Source organism: Neoarius graeffei, chromosome 1 (assembly GCF_027579695.1).
Source record: "Neoarius graeffei isolate fNeoGra1 chromosome 1, fNeoGra1.pri, whole genome shotgun sequence".
Classification (NCBI taxonomy): domain Eukaryota; kingdom Metazoa; phylum Chordata; class Actinopteri; order Siluriformes; family Ariidae; genus Neoarius; species Neoarius graeffei.
In genome coordinates, this window is record NC_083569.1 from 92,064,274 (window position 1) to 92,083,621 (window position 19,348).

Below are 19,348 nucleotides of genomic sequence, written 5' to 3' on the forward strand. Positions count from 1 at the left end.
AAACTAAGCACTGGCCCCGAACCAGCCCTGGAACTGATTTGGTGGAAAAGGGGCAGCAGTGGTGCTTTTGTGGCTGGGGGCTGCGGTTGACTTGCTGACTTTAGGACTGCAGTTGTCATGAACGGTTTTGCGCTCGGGTTTCCGTCAGTGGGGGGTTTATAGCATCAACGAAGCTGACTTTATGTTCGGACTGTTAATGTTATAGTCATGTTGTTGCCCAAATGAGGATGGGTTCCCTTTTGAGTCTGGTTCCTCTCGAGGTTTCTTCCTCATGTCATCTGAGGGAGTTTTTCCTTGCCACTGTCGCCACAGGCTTGCTCATTGCAGATAGATTTGGGATAAAATTAGCTCATGTTTTAAGTCGTTCAAATTCTGTAAAGCTGCTTTGCGACAGTGTTTATTGTTAAAAGCGCTATACAAATAAACTTGACCCGAACCCCAGGCTGCTCTGTGTATGTGGATGAGAGCATCTGCTAAATGCCATTAATGTAATATAACAAAGTTTGTACTTAAAAAAAAAAAAGTGCCCAAGACTTTTGCACAGTACAAATGGTGGGAAGTGGGCTTTGTGAAATGTTACCTGCATCATGTAGGATTTCAGTCTGTCTATTAACTCTTCTCTCAGGCCTAAAGACAGAACAGAGCACAGCACACTTTCAGCATTTACACAGTCAAAGTTTAAAAAGAAGAAAACTCCAGCGGAAATGAATATATTAGAAACGAAAGTGAGTGAAAAAGGGAGGTTTAAGCCTTGAGGGACTGAGTAAACTGTGCTGGAGCTCACCGTTAGCGCTTTTCCACACAAACATGGCGGACCGCCTCATTCATTTACACCAGGCTCAGGCACCATTAGGAATAAAACACGGCCTTACACAGGCGCACAGAATAAAATACAGATAGAGACAAAACATTTTGCAACAAGGCATTTTATGAAATCACACCAAGCTATAGCCGGTTTTGTTTTTCTAAAGCTAACGCTAACGTACAGTGCTGCTTGACGTTAGCTGAGCTAGCTAACCGGTGCACTAACTCGGGGGTTGTTTGTTTGTTTATTTATTTATTTGTAGATGAGCTTGTTTTTCTCACCCATAACAGGCGCTCCGATCTCCATCAGTTTGGCCTGTAACTCGGGGATGCTCCATGAGTTCAGGTTAGGGTGACCAGATTTCCCTAGTCTGAAACCGGGACACTTTTGCGCGCGACCATGCTCATGCACGCACACCTTTTTTTTTACGTAAACGTGACACTCAGAGAGGTGCTCTTATCATTTTGTTGAAGCTCACATTTATCAACATCTCACATGAAATAAAACAAACAGGCATTTTGTTATCTAGTAGCATAGTGGTATACAGATCAGTTAAATTATGGTCAGACAACAGATTTTGTAATGGCTGAGAATAGGCCAGGCTATGTCCATAGGCCAAATTTAAACTGATTTATTCCACCCGTTTGTGAGAACACCAAGAAGAATGCATATACACATGTAGGCTATATCTCTAAAATTGTATGCACTATAGCATGAACTTAAAAAGTAGATATGTGACCTCAACATAGCCTAGGTCAGAATCAACCTTACTAATCATTCCCCACAACTGAATGAATAAAGCAAGAAGATGTGTACAAAAGTGAACACTTTAATGGAAGGTGCAACAAGCTGTTCAACACAGCAATATGGCCAAACTGTCAGAATGGTATGTTAAACAGAAACAAAAAAGAGACAAGTGATTTGAGAATATACACTCAAACAAAACAGCAATAAAGGAGGAGAGGGGCGACAGCCCGAGGAAAGCCCCCACAGGAGCGCACAGCATTTGCAACATAGGCTACCCAACTCAGTACAAGAACAAAGCACAGGAACAAAGCTAAGGCGACTGTCAATCCACCCACCCTAAACAAAATGCATTAGCCTACGTTTATTTACAAGAAGAGTGAATCTTTTCCAGTTTTAATGTGATCCTGTATATCGGCGTTACCACCGTGGGCTACGGAGAAGGAACACACAGTGTGTGTAGTAGGCTTCGTGCGCATTGTTCTGCACCTCTCGGAGGAAGGGGTAGGTGCATGGATTAAAGCAAAAAAAAAATTATTTGACTGAAAATTTACGGGGGGTGTTATGGGTGGATTTCGATGAAATTCTACGGGGGGGAGGTTATGGGTGGATTTTGATGAAATTCTACGGGGGGGGGGGTTATGGGGGGCTTTCGATGAAATTCTGAGAATGATTAACTTAGAACTGATAACTTTATTATCGATTAATATATTCAATTTATTGCACTTTCTTTCTATTGCTTCTGTATATTATTTTTTGTGGCAAACCACACAAATGCAAGCGCCTGGAATGTTTAGTTTTTTGCACCATGAACTAAATGGCTTTCCGTTTTCACCTATTTCATACAGCCAAGCCCACCTCCACTTGTTTTACACCTTTATTGATGGCAGACACATCAGTGCTTTCTTTCATGTAAAGCGCATCCATGCTGCCGAAACCGAAAGCCGAATGACATGCTCCTCTGTGCTCGACGTCAATATAGAAAAAAGTTTGGATCTTCGCTTACATTAAAATTAAAATTATAATTTGACCTTACTTTGTGTTGAATACGACTTCAAAAACAATTCAAGATTTTTTTAAGAGAAACATTGTGGCCAACACAAGTGTTAAGTTACCTAAAAGATCGCGTGAAGTTGGCTGCTATCTACTTTGCGTTCGTTCTCATTTTCCTCCATCATTTCATAGGCCAGAAACAGATGTTTTGACGTAATTTAACTTAGTAGGCTATGATTATTATTTAACCGTAGTCTTCTAGACATTTTGACTGTTTGGGGCATTGAACGCTGGTGTATGCATTTCAGGGAATAAAGTTTAACGCATGTCGGAACATCATTGCGCTCGCAGCCTCCAACTTCTCAAACGTCCTTTAAATTGTGATATAACGTAGGCTATAAGGCATGGTTCTAACATACCTTACACATTGGCCTAACGAAAATAATTGTTGGGGCGTCTGCTGATTTGTTAGTTATAAATTTAGGTCTAATTACTTCTGACAGTCTGCAAGCATTGCACCGTCGGGTCTTCAAGTCTGGCTGAAGCAGAGGAGCGGGCTTTCCGGGGTTTATTTTTTCGATTTTTTTTTTTTTACATGCTCTATTTCTATATGTCCAGGTTTGAACTAAGTCATTTTGGCAAGATTTAATTTAATACAAAACAGAAATGGTCAGACACAAGCACGCCAAGCACATGGGAATGTATTTTGCCAATTTTGACAGCGCATGTTTTTTTAATGCCGCACTGTAGACAGCGAACGTTTAAACATGATCAAACATAGGAAATGAACGACACAAAGCATGGCTCAAAAACAAAAAAGTTAAATAAACCCTGCTGATAGTTGATGGTGTTGCAACACATCAGTGTTATAACCCAATCTCTACCCAACCACCCATCATTTTAATTCTCCTCGGATCAGCACCGACCTTGCATTTGGCCTTGGGAGAGTTCAGTTGACGGAAATCCGTCACACGATGGAAAACTTTAATCCATGGTTAGGTGCCCTGTAAATCTTTGGAAAAGGTAAATTTTCTTTTCGGCATAATTGCTGCGGCATTACTGCTGCTGGCTGCTAGACAAAGAACATTCGCGCCAGTTAATGTTTATTTTATTGTTGCATGGCAACACGTTCTGTTGTCTGGAATAATGTGGCTAAATAAACACCCATGCCACAGGGCCAGGGGGCAGTAACCAGGAAAGTTTGCGATTCCTGTCAATTCATCAAAATAGTAAATGCAGACATTTCTCCGCTAATGATTCCCATGCTGCTCAGTCGCAAACGTCGCGAGTGGCGAAAACCGGGACATATCCGTGTCCCGATAGACTTTTGTCGGGACTCGGGACACACAACCCCAAATCGGGACTGTCCCGGTAAAACCGGGACGTCTGGTCACCCTAGTTCAGGTCCGGGTTTGGCTCTGTGCCCGGGATTCCATCAGCCGCCATCTTTATTTTCTTATTTGCACACAGCGCGTTGCACACAACACATTCACACAGATCTGGCGCAGAGGATCATGGGAACTTCCGCATACGTCCAGCCAACGCGAACGGGGCGCGCATGCGCATACACAAAACAGTCCTCCTCAGAAATGTGAATGTGTTTTTGAGCAGATAGATTTCCTCAGAGGATATTCTGTGTAAATTATAGCAATTCTAAATAATTTAGTAAGTAAATATACACATACTGAAGTATCAGAAACATGTTTTAAAACAAGTGTTGCCAGGCAAAACAAACCTCACCTGGGAGCACTTACTTATCCTGAATATGAAGTGAGTAAGTAAAATCTATTTCTAAAGCACATTTAAACACAGTTTACACTGACCAAAGTGCTGTACAGAGTGTAAAAATAAATAGATATAAAATATATAAAGAAACAAAAACAACTGATTTAAACATCAGCAACAAAAGACAAACTCTTAATTACTGACATGACAAAAGAAAAAACAGTTAAAATGTAGGGAATGCTGATGTGAAAAGGTGTGTTTTGAGCTTGGATTTAAAAACAGTAATAAAGGGGCATTTCTGATGTCAGGAGGCAGAAGGTTCCACAGCCGAGGACCGGCGACCGCAAAAGCTCTGTCACCTTTTAGCTTCAGGTGAGTTCGGGGGACATGGTGGAGACCTCTGCTGGAAGATCTCAGGGACATGGGAGCCTCAGGGGGATGAATAGCAGCAGCTAAGTAGTTGGGGGCCAGACCATGAAGAGCTTTAAAAACCATTCACAGGATCTTAAATTGAATCCTAGACTGGACAGGAAGCCAGTGCAATGAGGCTAGGACAGGTGTGATGTGCTCATGCTTTTTTGTGTTAGTAAGCAACCTAGCAGCCACATTTTGGACAATTTGAAGCCGTGACACCAGTGTTTGAGGGAGACCAAAATGGAGGGAGTTACAGTAATCTAAGCATGAAGTTATAAAGCAGGCCTAGAAATTCATATTTTTTCACCAGCCAGCCGGACTAGTTACCTTCCAAAGTAACTAGCGAAACAGAAAATCAACTAGCCAAAATTTGTTCATGTATGAATTTTACTTCTGTCAAAAATAACGCAAAACAGAGTAGGTACCACTGTTCATGACTAATGTGCATTTATTTCAAGACCCGAGTATTTTGATACTGTTGTTAAATACATAAATGAGAACAACACAGAGCACCATAATATAATATCAACAAATAATAATATATTGGAAAACTTGCCAACTTGGTGTATGAGTATTGAAAACAAATATACTTACTATCATGACTATAGCACCCAAAATATGTCCAACATGCTTTCTGTATTTAACCATTTATGAGAGAGAAAGCATTAGGAGCTTCATATTGACTAGGAATCAACTTGAAAAAAATTAATTATTCCATAAAAATCGTATCGCAGCCAAGGCCTACCCTGCTCCCACGTTTGCTTATAAGTCCTTTGTCGTTTCTCCTTCTTGTACGCTTTATCGGCGGCCTTTTTCTCCTCTTCAGACCGAGGTCACTTTGTCCCCGTCTCTGGTGGTTTCTGTACACCTTTCAGAAAATTCCACATCACAACATAGCTTTGGCAGATGTAGATGTAAACAACAACAAAAACACGTTTAAATGGCCGATAATGTGGCCACATCTATTGAATTTGATAAAGTAATTACCGCGATATTCAAGGAGAGGCGTTATATGCATGCGCAGTAGTGAAAAAACCGACAGCCTGACTCGTACACGATATGATTCGGAATTCTTCGGTATTTTCCATCCTGCCGATAAACACATCGATGAACACAGACACGGCACGCGCTTAATATGTGGCGGCTTTAGTTGACGGTGTGTCTGAATCTTCGCTTCATATATATTTTTTATTTTCAACTAGCCAGCCGGGCTGGCTAGTGACAGGAATTACCCGCCAAATGACAAATTAAGTCGCCTCGGGCAACCGGACCACCGCAAATTTCGAGCCGTGTAAAGGCATGGATGACTTTTTCCAGGTCATTATATGACAGAACAGATTTAAGTTTTGCAATTATCCTTAATTGGTAGAAACTAGTCTTAACAACAGAAGAGATTTGTTTGTCAAGGCTGGAGTTGGGAGTCTAGAATAACACCCAGGTTTCTTGCATGGGTTTTGACAAATGGAGTAAGAGAGCCAAGGTTGCCAGAGATGGAATTTCTGGATTTTGGGGGGCCGAAGATTATGACCTCAGTTTTGTCTTCATTTAACTGGAGGAAGTTATTGGCCATCCAGTTTTGAATTTCTTTAAGGCAGTCCAGAAGAGGCTACAAGGAATTTCCAGATTTTAGAGGGAGGTACAATTGGGAATCGTCAGCATAAAAGTGGAATGTAATATTACATTTTCTAATGATGTTACCCAGTGGGAGCATATATAGGCAAAAAAGAACAGGACCCAGGATGGACCCCTGGGGGACACCGCAAGATGCAGGGGGTGAGGAGTATTGGCCTATGGACACTGAAAAGGTTCTTTGCTGGAGGTATGAGTGGAACCATTTTAGAGCAGAACCCTTAATCCCAACCCACTGTTCAAGCCGGGCAGGGCCGGCTCAAGGTCTTTGGCTGCCCTAGGCGAGATTGAGTTTTGGCGCCCCCCCCCCCCCCCCCCCAATAAAAAAACCCTCTAATAACATCTAAATAACACTTTAATCTAATCACTCTATTCTATTACTATTAAACAATGTACGGTGCATGGACAATAAACAAGTCATTTTTATCTTTTTCATTATTGTTATTATTGTTATCATTATTAACATAAAGTGTCACAAAGTAAAATGACCACACAAATTCAATACATATCTCCATATAATGGGCAAAAACTCTTCCACACCCTGTTCAAAGTGTAGTGCATGGACAATAAACAAGAAATTATTTTTAGTTTCTTTTTTGCTATTAAAAGTTAAGTCATCTCTGAAGAATTAACAAATTAAATGAATAAAAAATTCTACAATTCTAAATTGTGCAAACTTAAGCACCCTGTTAGGGCATCAATGGGCTGTATTTTCAAACAAAATGCTATTATGGGTACTTTGTTATTGAAGTCTATTGCTGTTTGCATCTAGTTAGCTAGGCAGACATTGATTCAGGCGTCTAAAATATTAATTTGCCACTATAATGGTTGATATGAGAGATTAGATCAGACTTACCTCTATACTTGGCTCTATTTGTTTCTTCCTGTAGCCTTCATTTGCGCCCTTGCGCACCCGAGAGTTTGGATTTCTTCATTTAAGCACTTGTAGTCTGGGCTACTTTTTGCAGTGGAACACCGCTCCCCCCGCCCCCCTTATAACCTATCATTGTGCATTTTTAGTAGGCATAAGGAGATCACCGACCACTACTGCGTAGGCTACACTTGTTTTTCAACCTTTCATGAGCCAGGGCGCACTTTTTTCAATGAAAAAGTCTCAAGGCACATCACCAATAGAAAATGTTGACTGAAACTAAAACGCTGTTGCCAATATTTACAATATACAGTCATTCTATAATTTTCCATGGTACACTTGGTGATCTCTCATGGCACACTAGTGTTCCACGGCACTAGAGTTCGGCAGCACAGTGGTTGAAAACACTGTACACCACCGATGCACTTGGTAACATCTCCATTCAATAACTCCATCCCTTTTGGTGGGGTTTTGGTCGCCCTTGGTGCCCCTGGGCACACTTTGCGCTCTAGGCAATTGCCTAGGTCGCCTATAGCAATCGCCGGCTATGGCCAAAACATTGTTTCATGATTAACAACCACCACCGCACCCCACCCCGCTTTTTTTGACAAATCGCACCCTGACTACATGCTTTGCTGTACAATTAAATTAGGCTAAGACATTATAATGCTGACTCGTTTTCAGAATAGTGGAAGTCATAATTTTTCTCCCCCCGTTTCTGCGCCCCTGGATGGACGCAGCGCCCTTAGCATTTGCCTATATTGCCTATGCCACGGGCCGGCTCTGAAGCCAGGCCAGCAGTGTTGTGTGGTCTACAGGGTCAAATGCAGCACTAAGGTCCAACGGGACAAGAATGGCATTATCACCAAAGTCGAGGGTGAGCAGCAGGTCGTTTGTTACCTTTAACAGGGCTGTCTCAGTGCTATGACAGGCCTTAAAACCAGATTGAAATGGCTCGAGGATTTCTGCTGAATTAAGGAAGGGAAGCAACTGTGTTAACACAACCTTTTCCATAATTTTTGAAATGAATGGGAGTTTAGAGATGGGCCTGACATTTTTTAAACATTTTGGATCAAGGTTATGCTTTTTAAGGGGAGGCTGGACTACCGCGTGCTTAAAACAGGTGGGAACACTACCGGTGGTAAGGCAGGAATTTAGAATGATTTGAATGCTTGGACCAATAACATCAAATACATCTTTAATAATCAGGGAAGGGATAGGGTCGTGACTCAGGGGCTGCTGAAGTTTTCATGTGTTTTACAGTGTCCCACAGCTCAGTGTATGAAACTGCCTGAAAGTGGTCAAAGGTAGCTGTGGCACTGGGGAGGTATGGGGGGGTTTCAGATACAACAGGAGAAAACTGTGCCCCAATGTGGTCAATTTTCTCAGTGAAAAACTTCAGGAATTTCTCACAGCGGTCGGTGGATGCCTTGACCTCTGGGGACACTTGAGGGTTAATAATTGAGTTGATGCAACTAAATAAAATCTTTGGCCGGTGGGAATGTTTTTCTATGATGTCAGAGTAATGCTTATTTATTTATTTATTTATAAGTTTCACCACAAAGGCAGGGCGACCCCACAGAGCATAGCTCCACTATGGGAACCCAATCTAAAAAAAAATTAAAAAAAAATGATAATAGTAATTGACAACAATGACGATAATAATAATAGAAAATTTACAACAAAAGTAAAAGAAAATAATAATAATTACAACAAGACAATGGTAATACTAATAATTAACAACAAAGACGATTGTAATTGTAGTAATTAACAACAAAGACGATAGTAATAGTAATAATTAACAACAAAGGCGATCACTAATTTGACGACACGTGTGACACTTAATACATATAGATTTAAAGGACTGAGGGACGTTTACATTGTAAAATTGTTCAATAATATTCATATAGTACTCGTATAGTTCCTTCTTGAACTGGCTTAGTTTGATTATAGTTCTAATATGTGCAGTTAAGATGTTCCATACTCTTGCAACTCTGATATAGTAACTGTTTTGAAACCTTACAGTTCGTGATGTAGGAACCTTTAACAAAGGTCCTTTGACAGTATTCCTTGTTGTCCTTCTCGAGATGTTAATGGAGATGTTAGGGTCGCTATCAACTGCTAGACGTTTGAAAAGATAAACTAGATCCAAATACTCGAGCCAATAAGTTATTGGAAGTAGTCCAAGCTTGAGGAGTTGATCTTTATCGCTGACCTCCGTTCTAAAAGGCAGGGATAGGATGTATTTGGTTGCCCATCGTTGAACTCTTTCCATGGTGGTGATGAGCGAGACAGTTTGAGGGGCCCAGACTTGAGAACAATAAGCAAATATGCTCCGGATCAGGGTGGTGTAGAGGATAAAACGAACAAAAGAGTCGTGGATACCAATTGATGATCTTCTTACAAACCCGAGCATTTTATTTGCTTTGGCAGTTACTGTGTGTACATGGGTTGTCCACTTGAGGTCAGATGACACAAGGATCCCAAGGTCCTTATGAGCATTTATAGATTTTACCTGATCATCATTTAGATGATGAGATGAATTGACAGGCTCAGTGTTCCTTGTAATGGAAAGAAGGCAACTCTTAGAGATATTTAAATCCATACGCCACTGTTTGCACCACTCACATATACAATCGAGGTCCCGCTGAAGGATCACTTCATGTTCTAAGGTCTTAATGACCCGATAGCACTTGGTGTCGTCGGCAAACAATGCAACAGATGTCGAGGAGACAACTTGAGGAAGGTCATTAACGTAGACAAGGAAGAGGAGAGGCCCAAGTATTGAGCCTTGAGGAACTCCAGATGCGACTTTAAGTGGTGGAGATGTAACACCAAGAACTGTAACCCTTTGGTAATGATCTGAGAGAGAGTTCTCAAACCACTTCAGATTACCACAGATCCCAAAACGTTGGAGTTTCCAAAGAAGTAGATGGTGGTCTACCCTGTTGAAGGCCTTGGCAAAGTCAAGATAGATGGCATCAGTCTGCACTCTTTTGTCAAGCAATTTGCCAATTTCATGCAGAACTGAGAGAAGCTGAGTTGTCGTGGATTTCCACTTTAAAGGAACAGTCCACCGTACTTCCATAATGAAATATGCTCTTCTCTGAATTGAGACGAGCTGCTCCGTACCTCTCCGAGCTTTGTGCGATCTCCCAGTCAGTCAGACGCGCTGTCACTCCTGTTAGCAATGTAGCTAGGCTCAGCATGGCCAATGGTATTTTTGGGGGCTGTAGTTAGATGCGACCAAACTCTTCCGCGTTTTTCCTGTTTACATAGGTTTATATGACCAGTGACATGAAACAAGTTCAGTTAGACAAATTGAAATGTAGCGATTTTCTATGCTATGGAAAGTCCGCACTATAATGACAGGCGTACTAACACCTTCTGCGCGCTTTGACAGCGCATTGATACGGAGCTCAGTATCAATGCGCTGTCAAAGCGCGCAGAAGGTGTTAGTACGCCTGTCATTATAGTGCGGACTTTCCATAGCATAGAAAATCGCCACGTTTCAATTTGTGTAACTGAACTTTGTTTCATGTCACTGGTCATATAAACCTATGTAAACAGGAAAAACGCGGAAGAGTTTGGTCGCATGTAACTACAGCCCCCAAAAATACCATTGGCCATGCTGAGCCTAGCTACATTGCTAAACAGGAGTGACAGCACGTCTGACTGACTGGGAGGTCGCGCAAAGCTCGGAGAGGTACGGAGCAGCTCGTCTCAATTCAGAGAAGAGCATATTTCATTATGGAAGTAAGGTGGACTGTTCCTTTAAGAATCCATGTTGGAGTTGATGTAGCTTAAAAGAGATATGATCGATGATTTTGTTGTAAACACAGTGTTCCATTACCTTTGAGACAAGCGGTAGTAAGGAAATTGGCCCGTAGTTAGAGACTTCATTAGCTGGGCCATTCTTTAATATCGGGACGATGTTCGAAAGTTTCCATTTGGCTGGTAACTTGCCTAATGTTAGACATTTATTGAAGAGGGAACATAGTGATGTACATATCAGGGTTCTCCATGAGAGGTTTTAGAGGGGCGGGCCGCCCCCCTTTCTGTGATTCTCGCCCCCGTTTAATTTCTGCTGCCCCTTTACAAAAGGTAGAGACGTCCCTTTGTTTTCTTTGTGACAGATAGCCTTTCTCTGTTGGAGTACCGACAACGCGACAACACCCGAGTGTGAAACTCATTTACCAGTAATTAGTTTAGTCAGTCTGACGATTATAGTCTAAGAAAAGCGTTTCACACTTCGGTGTTTTTGACACATTGTTCTTGCGCCAGGAGATAACACGCTGTGGCAGCGGGGGCGTGGTCAAGCATCAGTCTGTGACAGGAGGGCGGAGTCAGGGAAGGTAAGTGGCAGAATCACTACACCTGTCGTTAATTAATGTGTTTGTGTGTCTTCCCAGTGACCGCGCCCTATTTAAGGAGAGAGAGCGAGAGCAGAGGGAGCTCTCTCCCGAACCAGATGGCTGATGTGTGTGCGTGTGTCTGAGCGTGTGTGAGAGTATATATGAACACTGAAAAGCTGAATAAAAGAGAGTTTTGTGAACTCAGTTCTGGCCTGCCGTCCTTCTGTGCTCTCCCGGGTTTCAGCACCACTGTGACAGTTCATGTAGGTGGGTGGAGCACAAAAGGACGGCAGGCCAGAACTGAGTTCACAAAACTCTCTTTTATTCAACTTTTCAGCGTTCATATATACTCTCACACACGCACACACATCAGCCGTCTGGTTGTGGAGAGCGCTCCCTCTGCTCTCGCTCTCTCTCCTTAAATAGGGCGCGGTCACTGGGAAGACACACAAACACATTAATTAATGACAGGTGTAGTGATTCTGCCACTTACCTTCCCTGACTCCGCCCTCCTGTCGCAGACCGATGCTTGACCACGCCCCCGCTGCCACACATGCCTTTATAATAACGTGTGAATCGACACCAAGTTCGAGATAACTGATTGTTATTGTCGGCAGAGAAATAAAGGATAAAAACAAAAAGTTCAAAGTTGGTGCGGAGCAGTGTAAATATAGTTAAAACAAAATCTTTTCAATGTACTTTACTCTCTAAAAAAAAAAAATATTTTTTTCCAGTGGTGCCTGCAATTACATTTCCATTTCAAACAATGTCAGCTTTTGTGGAGCAGTGTGAATATAGTTAATACAAAAACTTTTCTGTACTTTTCTGTTCTTTTTTTGTAGTTTGCTAAATAAAAAAATATTTTTCCAGTTCCATTTCAAACAATGTGTCTGAATATGATGTGTAAGTGTGTAATGTATGATGTGTTTTGTACCAGTCCAATTGATTCCTCTATTTTAAATGATTACTATTTGAGAGTATTTTATGCAAATTCTATGCAAATGACATGCAAACTTAGGCAAATTTGTTTCAAGGTCATCCGATTGACCCCCACCCCCCTATATTTTCAATCCGTGGAGAACCCTGCATATGTATAGTGCACAACTCCTCAACAATCGAGCTGGTATCTTGTCAGGACCAGTAGCTTTTGTTACATTCAGCGATAGTAGGGCGTCTTTTACATCATTTGAAGAAAGTTGTAGATCATCTATAGTGTCAACCAAAGGAGTTTTTACAGCTTCAGATGGTGTATGGCTTTGATAATCTTCAGGATTCAGCGGAGGCTTGAGTGTAGAATAGAAGTAGTTGTTGAACAAATTAGCCACTTCGATAGGATTATTAGCAGCTTCTTTGATTGTTCCGTCGTCGCTTTTCAAGAACATTTTGCAAGGTACGCTTGACTGTTTAGATGTTGATTTAAAGATAGACCAGAACTTCTTAGTGCTTGATTTTAACAGAGTTGGTAGAGTTTCAAAGAATTCCTTACGCTTAAGAGTGATAAGTGCCTTAGATTGTCGACGTAGTGTGCAAAATCTTTCACGTAGGTTAGTTGAAGTAGTTTTAGCTTTGGCTTTTCTCCTAGCAGTCTCTTTTTTCTTTAATAGATGCTTGACTTCACTGTCAATCCACGGGGGAGAGCAGCACCTTTTGATCGTCTTCGATGGAATGTATTCTAAAGCAGCAGCTAAAAAGATATCACTCCAGCACTGCCAATCTGAGTCAATGTCGATATTAGATGTCGGTGATGGCGAAAGATCAGCGAATGTTAAAGAAGCAAAGAGACTGTCCCAGTCAATGTTTTTATAGTCAAAAACAGTTCTTTAATCGCGTGAAGAAATAGTCGCGTGTGTTGTGAGGTCGAAGAACAATAGGGAATGATCAGTGAAGATACCCACTGTTCCAGGTTCAATGCATGTTATGTTTGAAACCATCTCTGGGGAGTTGACAAAAATGAGATCTAAAATGTTATCTTGTCTTGTTGGATGCATATTTAATTGCTGTAAAAAAAAGTCAAAAGTCAGTTCATGAAAATCCAAAGAACCAGAAGAGATATTCCTCCCAATAGACGTTGAAATAAAATCAGAGTTCCAAGTTAAGTCAGGAAAATTAAAGTCACCAGTAATCAGTATTTTATCGTACTTTGAAGTGAGTTCGAGTAGCAAAGTAAACAGTGACAGCCATTCATTAAGATCACAATTCGGAGGCCGGTAGCAAACGCAGAGAAGACAGTTTTTAGATTTAAAACATTCAAGTTCAATAGCAACGATCTCCAAATGGTTAGACCAGTCCCCTAAAATGATTCTATTGAAAATTAAGGTATCCTTTAGGGCTAAAAGTACACCTTCTCCTCGCTTATCAGCCGGGTGATCTTTTCAAATTATGTTCTATCCAGTTGGAATGATTTCAATGTCAGAGATACTGTCATTAAGCCATGATTCAGTGATGGCAATGATGTCCAGCTCTTCTGCATAAACCAGATCTTGAAAGGCTTTCAGATTGCTAATTTGAGTCCCATCAGATGACTTATTTAGGCTGTGAAGACTCTGAGCGTTAAATGACAAGCAGCGAAAATTTGATGCGACAATAACGTTCCTGGGTGTTGTATCTGAAGTTTGACTTGGACATGAAACAAACTTGCTAGCCATAAGTAGGAAAATTATGTTAAAAACCATAAAAATATTAGAGACACAAAAGCACACAAACACATCCAGGACATGAACGTGCGCGTAACCCAGTGAGGATGTGCGCGTAACCCGGCGAGGCTCTAGCTTTCTTAGCAGCAGCCTGGAAATTTGACAGAGAAGTTCGGAACATTTCTCGGGACCCCATGAGGTGGTCCTTCTTCCATTTCCACTCGGCTCTACGACAGACCTGCCTGAGGAGGCGGGTAGACTCATCAAGCCACTGTTGGGATTTAAAATTGGGACGTCTGAATTTAAGAGGAGCCACAGTGTCTAAGATGGCAACACAGGAGGTATTGAAAAGGAGCATTAACTCCTCTGGACTGGAGAGGTGCTGATGTGCAGTGGAAATAGAGGTGGTAATGTCATTTATTAAATAACATCGAGAGAACTTCTTTGCAGTGAAAGAGTTAATATGACGGGAGTAGTGACCAGAAGATCTGGTTGTAAACAGGTGGTGAAATAATTTTACGCTGAACACAATAGGCATATGATCGCAGATAGATGCATCCTCGATGCACATGGAATCAATGGAAAACCCACAGGATAAAATGAGATCCAAAGTGTGGCCATGAACATGGGTTGGCTGATTGATGTGTTGGATAAGGCCAAAAGAATCCAATAAGGAACAGAACTCACTAACCATCATTAGCACACTAACTGTTAAAGTCAAATACAAGTGTTAGCATGTTAACTGTTAAACGCTGTCAAACCTTAGCATTAGCGCTAATTTAAAAATGCTGTCAAAAATGAGCGTCAGCATGCTAACTTAAAAACTGTGAAGGATGAGTATTAGCATGCTAACATTTAACAAAAACACTCAAACACTAATGTTAGCGCACGAACTGTTAACAAAAATGCTGTCAAGCACGAGCATTAGTGCGCTAATGTTTAACAAAAACACTCTCAAAGTCTAGTGTTAGCATGCTAACTGTTAACAAAAACTCTGAAAAATTAACATTAGGACGCTAACTTTTAACAAAAACGCTTTCAAAAACGAGCATCAACAAAAATGCTGTCAAACTCTAGCATTAGCATGCTACTTTAACAAACCTGTCAAAAATGAGTGTTAGCGCACTAACTTAAGAAAAATGCTGTCAAACTCTAACGTTAGCATGCTAATTTGTCACAAATGAGCATTACCGTGCTAACTTAACAAAAATAGTGTCAAACTCTAACGTTAGCGCGCTAAATTAACAAAAAAAATGCTTTCAAAAATGAGCATTAGTGCATTAACAAAAACGCTGTCAAACTCTAGCATTAGCACACTAGAGCAATTCCAGCGTTATGGACGTGACACTTGAACTCAAAATGGCAACAAATGACCCAGTGCATGTTTTATTGTCTCCCAGTATTTAAACAGGTGTTGCATATTTTAAGGCTGTACCATACTGGAGAAGTGATAGAACAAGAACAATTCCCATAGTACATCTAGGGCATGCCAGAAAACGCCAATAAAAGATGCGTTATGGATGTGACAGAAAAAGTATCACTTTTCTTGGGTGACTGTACGTTTTTATCAAACTCTGTGAAATTGTAAACCTAATGTCGAAATGGAGATATCCATTTGATAGAGGGGTCCAAGGTGAATATTAAAAAATCTTTGTTTAAAATATTTTGTATTTCATGCAGAGTTTCGGAAGGAAAAGTCAGCGTTATGGATGTGACGAAATTCCGTTATGGATGTGACGCGTCTGAAATAGACATGGCATATGTTTAGAAAATCAGCAATTTAATCACCATAACCCTTTGAAAAACTCTCTAAATATCAGCTAAAACTATCAAAGTTCTTAAATAATATTTAGGATGGCTATTGTTTTGCTGTTTGGTGGATTTTAGCATACATTTCTGTGGCTTGTGGCAATAATATAGAATTGTACATGATCAAAGTTTATTTTAGCTTGGGTTTTACATTATAAGAAAGAAAGACTGACATATTAAGGCGAAGGGAACAATTCTTGTGACAAATTGGTTCAACTTATTCACATCTGTAAAATACAGGCCTAGGTGATATCTCTGGGAGTGGTTTTGATGTATTACATGTTGCTTTATTTTTGCATGGTGAGGTTGACATTTACATGGAATTGCCCACTAACTGTTAAAAAAGTCAAATACAAGTGTTTGCGTGTTAACTGTTAAACGCTGTCAAACTTTAGCATTAGCACTAATTTAAAAATGCTGTCAAAAATGAGCATCAGCACGTTAACTTAACAAAAACTGTGAAAGACCAGCATTAGTGTGCTAACATTTAACAAAAACACTCAAACACTAATGTTAGCGCACTAACTGTTAACAAAAATGCTGTCAAACACGAGCATTAGTGCGCTAACATTTAACAAAAACGCTCTCAAACTCTAGTGTTAGCACGCTAACTGTTAACAAAAACCCTGTGAAAAATAAGCGTTAGGATGGTAACTTTTAATAAAAACGCTTTCAAAAATGAGCATCAGCGTGTTAACAAAAATGCTGTCAAACTCTAGCATTAGCATGCTAGTTTAGCAAACCTGTCAAAAATGAATGTTAGCACACTAAACAAAAATGCTGTCAAACTCTAGCATTAGCATGCTAGTTTAGCAAACCTGTCAAAAATGAATGTTAGCGCACTAACTTAACAAAAATGCTGTCAAACTCTAGCATTAGTGCGCTAATGTTTTAAGGGCAATTCCATGTAAATGTCAACCTCACCATGCAAAAATAAAGCAACATGTAATACATCAAAACCACTCCCAGAGATATCACCTAGGCCTGTATTTTACAGATGTGAATAAGTTGAACCAATTTGTAACCAACCTATTATGTCACTGTCAGTCTTTCTTTCTTATAATGTAAACCCCAAGCTAAAATCAACTTTGATCATGTACAATTCTATATTATTGCCACAAGCCACAGAAATGTATGCTAAAATCCACAAAACAGCAAAACAATAGCCATCCTAAATATTATTTAAGAACTTTGATAGTTTTAGCTGATATTTAGAGAGTTTTTCAAAGGGTTATGGTGGTTAAATTGCTGATTTTCTAAACATATGCCATGTCTATTTCAGACGCGTCACATCCATAACGGAATTTCGTCACATCCATAACGCTGACTTTTCCTTCCGAAACTCTGCATGAAATACAAAATATTTTAAACAAAGATTTTTTAATATTCACCTTGGACCCCTCTATCAAATGGATATCTCCATTTCGACATTAGGTTTACAATTTCACAGAGTTTGATAAAAATGTACAGTCACCCAAGAAAAGTGATACTTTTTCTGTCACATCCATAACACATCTTTTATTGGCATTTTCTGGCATGCCCTAGATGTACTATGGGAATTGTTCTTGTTCTATCACTTCTCCAGTATGGTACAGCCTTAAAATATGCAACACCTGTTTAAATACTGGGAGACAATAAAACATGCACTGGGTCATTTGTTGCCATTTTGAGTTCAAGTGTCACGTCCATAACGCTGGAATTGCTCTTAACAAAAACGCTCTCAAACTCTAGTGTTAGCACGCTAACTGTTAACAAAAACCCTGTGAAAAAAGCGTTAGGACGCTAACTTTCAACAAAAGCACTTTCAAAAACGAGCATCAGCGTGTTAACAAAAATGCTGTCAAACTCTAGCATCAACACAGTAACTGTTAAAAAAAACACTGTCAGAAACGAGCGTCAGCACACTAACTTAACAAAAACCACCAAACACGAACAAAAGCATTCACAAACTCTAGCATGGTAACTATTAACAAAAAATGCTTTCAAAAACGAGCATCAGCGGGCTTAATGTTAACAAAAACACTGTCACACTTTAACGTTTGTTAAAGTGCGCTAACTTAACAAAAACCATCAAACATTAGCATTAGTGCGATAATGCTAAACAAAAACATTCACAAACTCTGTTAACGCACTAACTTAACAAAATGCTGTCAAATCCAGTGTTAGTGCACTAACTTCACAAAAAGACTTTCAAACTCTAGCCTTAGCATGCTAACTTAAACTCACTTTCAAAAATGAGCATCAGCGGGCTAACTGTTAACAAAAACGCTGTCAAGCACGAGTGTTAGCGTGCTATTAACAAAAATGCTTTCAAAAACAAGCATCAGCACGCTAACTGTAAATAAAAATGTCAAACTAACGTTAATGCACAAACTTAAAAACACTGTCAAACTCTAGCGTGAATCTGCTAAATGTTAAAAAAAGACAAATACAAGTGTCAGCGCACTAACAACAAAAACTGTCAAACAATAATATTAGTGCACTAACGTTTAACAAAAATGCTGTCAAACTTTAACATTAGAATGCTAACTGTTAAAACGCTGTCAAACTCGACCATTAGCATGCTAACGTTTAACAAAAATGCTTTCAAACACTAGCATTAGTGTGCTAACTTAAAAATGTTGTCAAACTCTAGTATTAGCGCGCTAACTGTGAATAAAAACACTTTCAAAAAACGAGCATCAGCATGCTAACTGTAAACAAACACGCTGTCAAACTAACATTAGCACGCTGTGAACAAAAATGAGCATCAGTGCGCTAACTGAACAGAAATGAGCATCTCCACAAAAACACTATCAAACTCTCACGTGAGCATGCTTACTGAACAAAAATGTCAATCTCTAGCGTTAATGTGCTAGCTTAACAAAAACGCTTTCAAACACGAACATTAGTGCGCTAACTTAACAAAAACGGTTTCAAAAACAATTAGCGCTCTAACTGTGAACAAAAATGCTGTGAAACTTTAACGTTAGTGTGCTAACTTAACAAACACTGTCAAACATGATAGTGCATTAACTGTTCACAAAATGCTGTCAAACTCTAGTGTGAGCACGCCAACTGTTAACAAAAACGCTTTCAAACACTAGCGTTAGCACGCTGTTAGAAAAACATTTTCAAACACTAGCGTTAGCATGCTAACTTAACAAAAACACTGTCAAACATTAGCATTAGTGTGCTAACTGTTAACAGAAACGCTTTCAGACACTAGCATTAGCGTGCTAGCATTTAACAAAAACGGTCTGAAATGCTAACGTGAGTGCGCCAAGTGATCACAAAAATATTTATTCATGTAGTTTATTTATTTATGTAAAGAAGAGAATGCAGTGTTTGTTTGTAAATAAAAGCTGAAGTTGGTGTTTGTGTGTGATGA